Genomic DNA, 10,613 nt, shown 5'->3' on the forward strand with positions numbered 1-10,613 from the left:
CCCAGGATGAGGGTGGCCCGGCAGTCCTGGCCCCTGCACTTGTCAGATAAACACAGATAAATATCCTGTCCTTTGCCACATCTGGGGTTCTGAAAGAAAATACCATCAAAGAGAAAGGAGAAAAAGCGATTTTCTTTCCAGGTGACGAATCTGTGTTTTGTTTTTGTTTTTGTTTTTGTTTTTGTTTTAAACTGAGTTATCTAGAAAGAGGGTGGGCTACTTGGTTGATCTTTGAAAACAACAGAAATGTGGTCCCAGAAGGAGTTGTTAAGTTGGACCTAAGGCAGAGCTACCCACGGCTGTCTCTATGTGGCCAGGAAAGTTGTAGGAGGGGCAGAGTGTGCAAAGATGCTGAATGTGGCCCATTTTTAACTGAGACACTCTCTCTTCTTACAGTATTTGGAAATGGGTGGGCCAGCCTTTCCTGATAGAGACCACCCTCGGTTTACTGTGACCTTCTCTTGGCCTTCTCCTTGCTGTGTGACCTTGGGTAAGATGATGAACACTTCTGAACCTCCATTGCCTCATCTTCAAAATGCAGGCAAAGAAATGGACGAGGGTACCTACCTTTCAGGCTTATTGTGAGGCTGAGGCGTGATGAGATTGCCTGGAGTCTCAATGCCTCAGCAAATCCCTGTGGAGCACACAGGGGTGGGAAAACAGGTCACCATATCACAGGCGCCTCACTGAGACTTCAGTTTATCAGCTCTTGTTCCTTCTGGAGGTTAGGGAGATTCCTCATGAGAAATCACCTGAAAACCAAGAGGGGAGTACAGAGGGCTGCACCCACCTGAATTCCTGAACCATTAACTCAGGGTCACCTCTGATTCCCAGAAAACACCTCTTAGGCGTTGAATGGTTTCCATCAGCTGAGGGCATAGCATCCCAGGCTGTAGGTGGCCAAGTGCTTGGAATTCACCTCATCCTAGCCCCTCCTTTCACAGGCCCGGAGAAGGGGGAGCTGGCAGCTGGCCCAGCGACATACCGAGGAGTTAGTCAAAGAGCTGGGACAGGAACCCAAGTCTCCCGGCTTCTAGTATCAAGATAGTGCCTAACAAACGAGTCCTCTCTTTTCTTTCCTTCTCTTGACATGTTGAAATTCTGCCTCAGTCCTGATTAGCACGGGACAGAAGAGACCTCAGATGGTGCCGGCAAGCTGGGCTGTTTGGCCCATGTTGTGTTTCAGTTTTTTTGGACTTGGTTCTCAGTGTTAAAATTCAGAAGATTTCACATAAACATGCATCTCTCAAGCTCCTCCTGGAAATTCAGGTGTTGGTGACACTGGCATCACGTGGCCACAGTGGCCAGAGCAGATTAGCCTTTGTCCCCTCGTGACCAGGCACATGAGCTCCACCTGTCAGCCCCTACCTGGCCAGCCTCGCTTCTCAATGCACCTGCCTGGGCTCGGTGGGCCTGAGCCTGTGGCACCTGAGTAGAACGTGCTTACCTAGGAAGGGTCTGTCTTCCCAGCCCGTCAGACAGCACTTCTGAACAACAGGTGGTTCCTGTTTTTCTGCCACTTTGTTTTCTCAACCAGTTAACCTGGCTTCAGGTAAAAGAGAAAGCAATAAGGCATCCCATTCCATAAGGAAGTTATTTTTCTAACGTCCCATTTGAAAACTGTGAACTTTCCAGAAGAAACTCTTGTTTTCTTTCCACGTTGACCTAGTTGCAAAGGAAAATCTCATTTTCTTAAAGAGCCTCGATCTTGCTGGTGTGGTGTGTGGACAGACCGGTCAGCCTTTCCATTAGGAACACTTTCCTGGGCTTTAAAAACCCAGCCATAAAGATGTGTTTTGGACCGAAATTGGTCCTCCCCCAGTGGAACCTGGGAATCTTTATTTCAAGGACTCTTTCAAAACATCTTTCACTCTTGAAGTGCAAATGTGTGTGGTTTGCGGCATCCTCAACCACGATTGGGGTTTGGGATTTTGCTGCATGACGTTTTTCCAACATTTAATTTTAAAGCCATCATCTTCTCTATTTATTTCCGTGGTTAAAATTGTTTTTTTCTTTTTCTATTGGGAGAGGATTGCATGAAAGGGGACTTTGTCCATCATTCCCAGTTGGGGGACACACGGACATGGGGCCTTGGTAGAGTCCCTAGCGTGGATGTCTCTTAGGTGTGTAAATTTATATCACCCGACAAGAGTCAGTGGACGTGATTCAATTACGAGTTAAGAAGAGGTTGCCTTCCCAGTACTGCTTTGCTTATTATTCTTGTTTTGATCCTTGCCTGCCCTTTGCAGGTATTTTTGATGATCTTGTTGGCTTTAATGATCAGGAGATAGAGTTCCAGGCTTGAGATGATTGTTCTGGGGGGAAATTTTGAAAATCTACTCTGTATCACTTAGTCATTTGTATTTTTCAAGAATTACTTGCCGTGTGAAGTATGAAGAGGTGGCCTACAGAAAATGGCCCAATACGTGTCCATTTGCTCCATTCATGCCAAGCTACTCAAGTCTTCTCCTCTTCCTCACTCCCTAACTTGGTCAAGACCGTTCATCAGCCTCCCAAACCGGAGACTCTGGATGTGGCCTTGACTCCTCCCTCTTGTCCTCTCCCACATCCAGTAGCCACCACTTCCTGTCCATTGTCCTGTCCTGGCTCTGTCCCTCTCATTCCCATCTCCATAACCATGGCCTTCCCTCTGTCCTCCCATCTCTTTGCCTCCTGACTAGCCCGGCTGTCTCCGTCTCTCCCTGGCCAGGCCACCCTCCACCCTCTACCAGTTTTAGTCCTAAAAATGTCACGTCTCATCCCATTCCATTCTCTTGCTTAAAAAAACTTTTGTTGGCCCCCGCCGTCTCAGGATAAAATCCAAACTCTGCAGCATGACGTACTAACCAACTTTCCAGGCTTGTCATTCACCACTCCCCGCTGAGACCTTATGTTCCCGTCACTCTGAACCCATCATTCCATGGACAACCTCTCCACTAATCAACGTTCTGTTCTCTATATCTAGAATGGCTTTCCCCAGACGCCTTTCTTTGGCAAACTGTTTCAAGGCCCAGGTCAAACATCACAGCCCTTGGAAGTCTTTCCTGGTCTCTTGCACGTGGAGTTAGAATTTTATCCAAAGCTCAGCAATGGTGTTTGTCATGAACTGTGGTTTCTCTTTCTTTGGGTCTTATCTTCCCCTAGACTACGAATACTTTGAAGATATTATTCCAGATATTATTTGAAGATATTATTCCAGATTCCTTGGGTAGGAAGGCTGATAAATGGCTGGCTCACTTTTGGGAACAGATCATCTAAAACCTGAAATCCTGATCTGAACAGATACCTCCTAGGGAGTATCAAACCTCAGGGACAAAGGCAGAGACACACTGGTCCCTTCATTATCACCTTCATCACCACCCTTGTCCTTTGGGAGTGTCTCTGAGGTCAGCAAATAGACACTGTGCAAGTCTGCAAGCCCAAGTGTGATTGAGAGTTTTCTGTCTGTTTGTCCAGGACACAGGTTTATACACGAATGCCCCAGCGTGACTCCTGCGTGTGGCTGAAGTCTCCCTGGGGGACACCTGTCAGGAGAGCCAAGGTAATTACCTCCTTCCTGGAAGGATGTGGATGGGTTCATCTGTCTGGTATGTTTAGGTACAGTCTTCCCTGGAGGTGGGGTCCTGAACCAGGACTCCTCCCAGATCTAGTCCACTTTGGAGGCAGGTGGGCTGGAAAGAACAGAGGCTGAAGACTGTGCCTTACTGGGGTTCCAGTGCCAGCTCTGACACCAAGGGAGGTGTTTGCTGCTTCTCTCTCCAGCATCATTCCTTCTTTTGGCCCTTCCCAATTATCGGCAATCTCTGTTTTGCTGATCTGAGTGGTTTGGGGGAATGGATTCACATGCTGCCTCCAGGGATGGAGCCGTGAGAAGGCCAGTCCAATCAGAGGACCTTTGCTGGGCATCCAGGGCAAGGAGACTTTGTTTTTCCCCTGAATATGCCTGAGCAATTCTGTAATCCTGGGGGCTTGTTAGAAATGCAAATTCTTAGGTCCTACCCCAGACCTATTGAGTCAGAATCTCTGAGCCCGAGCCCAGGAAACAAGCCCTCCAGGTAATTCTGATGAGCACTCCAGTTTGAGAAGCACTTCTCTCAATTTATAGATGATTAAACATATATATATATATATATATATATATATATACAGGCACAAAAAGCAAGGCAATTTGCCCATAGTCACACAGCTAGTGAGGAGCTAAGCCAGGTCTAGAAGTCAGCTGTGCTTCCACCCACGCCATTTAAAGGCATCTCTTTTTGTTTGTCTATTTGTTTTTGTTTTTTTTAAACTTTTTATTTTATACTGGAGTATAGTGGATTAACAATGTTGTGTTAGTTTCAGGTATGCAGCAAAGTGATTCAGTTATACATGAACAGGTATCTATTCTTAAAGAAAAAAAGAAGAGGCATCTCTGTGTTTTCGTTAAACTGTAAAACCATCAGAAATCACTTCTCGCCTTTGAAAGTCCTCCCCTACCCGGTCTTTTTCTCCAGGGATGAAGATAAATTTCACTTGCTCTGAGGTTATGTGGAGTGAAGCCTCACTATTACTCACTATTACATGTTTATGTCCCTATCACAGACTTGATCAATGTCGGCTGCCCTCAGGAGACCTTGGAGTCAGCGAGGACCACGTCCTGCCTGAAGAGACAGGTCCACCTTTGGCCCAAGCCCCAGGGCATGCTGGGAGAAAGGTGGGTGCCACCCTTTCTGGGGTCAAGGTCCTGGTCTCTTGGCTGGCTCCTCCCAAGTTGATCTGGGCTCCCAGCTTTGGTTCGCCACCCAAGGCTCTGCTCCATGTGTATGTGAGGGTAGGTGGGGCTGGAGGGGTACGGCTGGGTCCTGGCCAGAGTCGTGGCTCCAGTCTGGAAGTCCAGGCATACCTAAGTCGTCTCTCGTGGCTCCCCAATGCCATATTAGGCTGCCCCCTCTGAAGGGTGGAATCTCTGACTCATCCACCCCCTCCCCCCACACCCTCACACTCCTGCCAGTTTTGGCCAAGATTAGAATTCACTCAAATCTGTGGGTTCTAAGGTTTCTGCGCTATTTCAGTTTGGCAAATGACTCCTTGTTTCAAGTTAGAAAAAGAAGTCCTTTCCCGAAAGAGGCTTGGGAAGGCTTTTCTTGGTGACCCAATGGTTTGGGCAACTGAAAAGGTGATGATTTCAGTGCATGTTAAACAGAAAGAAGCTGACTCTGTTTCTCCAATACATCTGGGGTTAACAGATGAGAAGCAATGAGACTTTCTCATCAGAATGACAATCTAATCTACCCTCCCGGAAAGTCCTGTAGATTTTCAGCCCTGTGCTAGGTCCTCTCTGGGCGTTTTATTAAGCCACACCCCAGTCCCAACAGGTAGGCAAACTTTCCCATTTTAGAGATGAGAAAACTGAGGTTCCAAGTCAAGTCCAAAGCCTGAGGCCATACAGCTGAGAGGTGGCATCGGGACAGGAGCTCTGGTCTCACCTGTGGTTTTGCCACACTGATGGTCCTGATTCTTGGGAAGAGGCAGGGGTCTCGCTCTGCTACCCCAAGATGACCAGCTGTGCAGTCTCTATGCCTCTGCCTTTGGATTTGAAAGGTGAATCAGATAGGGCTTTGGGGATGTGGGCAACAGAACAGGCAATTGAAAATGAGGGACAGAATCAGGGGAAAGTAGACCAGCCAGGGCCGAAGGATTGGAACGCGGCTGCTCTGAGAGTCTTGGCAGAAGCAGATGGAAGGTCTCTCTGTGGTGGTGCCACTGGAACAAGGCCACCAACCATTTCCTGCTTTTTGTCCCTCTGCTCAGGATTCAGATTCCAAGGAGAACCTGCGTAGTGGGCTCTGTTGGGCTCAGGTGCCATCTCTTGTCTTGGGGAGGGCGGGGCATCTTGAATGACGGTCTCATCAGACAGCTTGCAAGTTTCCAAAAGGAAATCAGGATGCCGTTACTGAGAGAGAAAGTGAGGAGAGTGGGTGTTGGATTGGGTGCCAGAAAGCCAGAAACACAACACTGGGTGTTGATGGGGAGCCCAGACAGCCCCTTGTCCTCTGGCTGTGGGATGAGCCTTTTTTCCTCCTCTCATTAACATCTCTGAGGCCTGGATGCGTTTTTAAGTCTGGTAGACCTGAAGACATTTTTGGGTCCAGGCTGACCCGTCATCCTGAAATGTGGCTTCGAGAGATGGCCCGGTTGTGATAATGGGGCTGGGAGATGCCAGCCTCACGCAGCTCAGGCCCCTCCTTCAGAGCACAGCCCCCTACCGGCTAAGCAATGCCCAAGGGGTGTGCGGTAGGGGGCGGGTCATGCATGCCAACTATGAGAACTCCCTGTTGTTCTGCAAACTTTGAAGCTCTGGGGCAAAAAGGGCCAGGAGATAATGAGTGGGGGCTGAACAAAACTACTCCTCTGCCTGCCTGCCAAGAAATGCTCCTGGAATAGAGAGAGAGGAAGACAGTCCAAGGGGTCTTAGAGATGACCGACGCCAACCCTTTTGACTCTAAGAGGGAGACTGAGGCTGGAGAGGGGAAGGCAGCGGCACAGGTGGTACCACTGATGACTCAGGTTCCAGCCTCTGCTCTGGCCATGCCCCTCCCATTCAGTCTCCCAGCCACCACGGATCAAGCACCAGCTGTGGGCTGCTCGGTGGGCACACTGGGTCTCATGAACCTACTCTTTACCCCCAGGGAGTTTATAGCCTGAGGGAGGAAACAAGGAAATGAAAAACCACAACAAGAAGCTGGAGCTGAAGTGTTTTACCTCAGGGACTCAGGGGGGCACCTTTTTGGCCTCTGTTGACCCCCAAAGCTTGTACCTTTGTCATGAGAAACCTTGGGGGCTCTTGTCCAGAAGCTCAGTTCCCTTCCTCTGTGCCTGTTCTACCTTCATCGTGGTCTTCTAAGTCCTAGCTCGAAGGCCTGCCCACACCTCTCCCTCGGGGGAGACGCCTTTTCTGCATCCCAGTCCCGGGAGCCCTCTCCCTGCAGATCCCAAGTGAAGTGCCCAGGGCCCGCTTGTGGTTGGCTCTTCAGTAGGGCCACCTGCATACAGTGAGGATAAATGATGAATTGCACCCTCTCTCGGCTGGACCCCCGGTGTTTGCCCACCCGCTTGCCCTTTCTAGGCTCACTCCCAAATAGCACTTGCCCAGAAATGCTTTATACACTTGCTGAATAAACATCTTGGTTCCATTCTGGGGCCACAAAAGCATCAAAAGTGAAAATTATGCTTCACTGAAGTGGAATTTGGCCAGCGTGTAGTGGCCATGGCCTCATGGTAGGTTTAAACTAGAAGTTCAAGCTCCAGCTCTCCCACTTAAAGGCTATGTGACATTGGGCCAGCTTCTGAACTTCACTAAGCCTTAGTTTACTGATCTGTAAAATGGACAGAATTCTGATGCCTATCTCACTGGAAGTAGGTGAGAATCAAATCAAAGAGTATAAATATAAAAGTGCTAGGTAAACCTCAAAGTACTGAGCAAATACTAGGTATCATGGTTACATGGCCCCTTGATATGGTCCATTTGAGAAAACATAGGATAATTCAAATCTTAGTGCCTGGGCCTAATCTTTATGATAAAAAGGAAAAAGAAAAAGAAAGAAATTTAGTAACCTGTGGTGCTTGGCTGTTTTCTCTTAAAAATGAAGTTAAAATCCAACAAGAAAGGCCTGGGAAACTAGAACTGATTAGATAATTCTCCAAGGGCGTCCCCAATCCTTTTCCAGGAGGGCAGGCGAACATTATCACAGGCTCAAACAAAACATGTGTTGACTTTTCAAAGTGGGTATTCCCCCACCCACAGAAAAACCTGGCCCGGAGGGGTGGCCTGGCAGATATTATCTTCAGGGAGTGCCTGGTACAAAGGAAAGAAGTGGGGACATGATGGCAACCATAACAACAGAGGCAGCCACGGGGAGGAGGCCAGGCTGGGAAATGCCGGGAACTTTGCCTTTCTTTAAAGAAACTCACTCGTTCCAGGAGCAGGATGGGGCATTGAAAACATTGTTCTTATCTGATTCTTATCCAGAGAACGATGTGGTAACGCTTTCCAGTATGTGACAGGGGAATGCCACAAGGAACGGGGTTACTCCAGTTGCCCCTGGCCTCAGGATGGGGAGACCGAGGGCTCAGTGCTGTGAAGAAGTCGTAAGCTGAGCTGTCCCCAGAGACAGAGGTGTTGACACAGAGGCTGTAAGGCCCCAGGGAAGAGGAGGGGGTGATGCAGAGAGAATCCGCATTAAATGGGATGAAGATGGGATAGAGGGTCGTTTCAACTCGGGTTCTTCGGTTTTTCCCAGCTTTGAGATTTGGGGTTAAAATCCTAACAGGCACCTTCTAAAGATGAAATCCGGCAGAATGCATGGTCCTCTGCACTGCAGATCCACCAGTGAAAAGACATGGATCTCCACTGGGTCCTCAATCCCTCCCATACAGGCCCTGCATAAATAATTGTTAGTTGGATAATCAATAAATGATCAGAGTCTGGTGGTTGAGTGTGTTGGACTGCTTGGATTCAACCATGGCCCTATTTCCTGCTACCTGTGTGACCTTAGCAAATTATTTAACCTCTCTGTGCCTTGCAGCCCTCGTTGGTGAAGTGGGGCTATAAGTACACTCGGCCTCGTAGGTGGTTGTGGAGTTCAAACAGGATGATACGTGCAAACTGCTTATCACAGTGCCTGGCACGTAGTAAGAGCCCAAGGGGGTTAGCACGGAGGTCGTTAGGACACAGCATGGGGAGGACGCTACTTCCCACCCCCATGAACTTGGGTGGGGCCGTAGCACTTGCTCTGGCCAATAAAATACGTGTAAAGTGATGTGTGGGACTTGCGGGTGAGAACTCTTTACTACATTCCCTTCCCCTCCCACAGCCACTGTGGAAGCACATGCTGAGATGGACCCCTGGGTCCCCCAGTGACTACAATGAGCAGAGCCCCCTGCCTCCCTGCACCAGACAGTGATGGGAGCCAGAAATGAACTTCTGGGTGGTTAAGCCTCTCAGATATGTGGTATGTTTGTTATTGCATCATAGCCTAAATTCTCCTGACTAATATAATCCCTTATTTCAGTTTCAGGATGCAGGTACCCATGGAGAATTCTCCTCACACACTTTATTTTCTGGAAAGAAGCAGCATGATAGGATGGCCCAGAGCTCAAGCTCTGGGTTTGAATCCTGCCTGGTTGCTGTCTAGCTCTCTCTTTTCAGGCAGGTTCTTTAACTCCTCAGAGCCTCAGTGCCCACATATAACCAGCCCTGCTGTGTTGGGTTGTAGGGGCTCCAGGTGCTGGAGGAGCGCGTGGCACAGGCCGGCAAGCCTCCCGTGTTTAGCACTGATGGGCTGTGGCCAGGGCTGCTCATGAGAACTTCTAGTGTGGCCGCACATCCCCTCCTCCTGGGCTAGTGAGACACATTAGATAATTCTCCGAGGGCGTCCCCAGTCCTTTTCCAGGAGGGCAGGCGAACACTGTCACAGGGCTCAAACCAAACATATGTTGACTTTTCAAAGTGGGTATTCCCACTTTGAAATTGTGTGTAGTAATTGCTCAGAATCCTTCTCTGGCCATCTGAGCTGGGCTGACATCTTCACTTTGCCCCTGTGGAACCACTCTCTACTCTCCCCACCTTCTCTGCCCCAGAGGCTGACACATATAGACACACAAGCAGGCCACTGGCCTCCACTGGGTTTGGGATATTTATTCCTTCCATATCTTCCCCCGCTACCTCCTGTGAAGCCACCTCAGGCTGGCATTGCCACTTGACTCCAGGGCCCAGCTTCTCTCAAGCTGGCCTCACCATACAAGGTTCCCTGGGGGTATGGTAACTATACCTGAAGGTGGTAAGGGCTGTGCTGTTGCCCTGTTTCCGCACTGTGGGCTTCCTCTCACTCCACTTTCTAGAATGATCCTATCTTCAGTGTGCCACCCAGTTCCTGCCAAGGCCCTGACGATGTCTCAGTCCTCAGTCCTCTCTCCCTCTCTCACCTCCTGTGATCTCTCTTGACGGTCTTGCTTCCCCTGGACAGAGCCTTCTCTTCTCGTAGCAGACTGGCTTAGCCCCTTCTCTATCCCTCATCTTTCCAGTTACGTTACAGGCATGCTCTTTAAAGGCAGAACCTCTCAGGCCTTTCTTGGGCACCTGCCCAGACTGGACTGGAGAACTCTCCTCTCGCTGCACATGTGGAGCGTGTATAAAAATACAGATGCCTGGGTTCTACCCAGACCTATTGCATCCAGATCCCTGGATGGGGCCTGGGATTTGGATAAGCAGACAAGGGTTGAAAAGCAACAGAGGATGACAATTCCCTGGTGGCCTAGTGGTTAGGATTCTGGGCTTTCACTGCCACAGCCTGGGTTCAATCCCTGCTGGGGGAACTGAGATCCCACAAGCTGCGTGGTGCGGTCAAAAAAAAAAAAAAAGTGGGCTTCCCTGGTGGCGCAGTGGTTGAGAGTCCACCTGCCGATGCAGGGGACACGGGTTCGTGCCCTGGTCCGGGAAGATCCCACATGCCGCGGAGCGGCTGGGCCCATGAGCCATGGCCGCTGAGCCTGCGCATCCGGAGCCTGTGCTCCGCAGCGGGAGAGGCCACAACAGTGAGAGGCCCGCATACCGCAAAAAAACAAAAAAACAAAAA

The 10,613-nt window shown here is 49.6% G+C and overlaps 1 long non-coding RNA gene across 1 annotated transcript; it reads left to right on the plus strand.

The window, feature by feature from the left end:
- Positions 1–228: 228 nt before the first annotated feature.
- Positions 229–4,803, plus strand: LOC109550677 (uncharacterized). Its single transcript, XR_004522611.2, has 3 exons — positions 229–490; positions 3,457–3,541; positions 4,582–4,803. It is a non-coding gene; the product is annotated as an uncharacterized lncRNA (long non-coding RNA).
- Positions 4,804–10,613: the final 5,810 nt, after the last annotated feature.

This window comes from Tursiops truncatus, chromosome 16, assembly GCF_011762595.2.
Source record: "Tursiops truncatus isolate mTurTru1 chromosome 16, mTurTru1.mat.Y, whole genome shotgun sequence".
NCBI lineage: Eukaryota > Metazoa > Chordata > Mammalia > Artiodactyla > Delphinidae > Tursiops > Tursiops truncatus.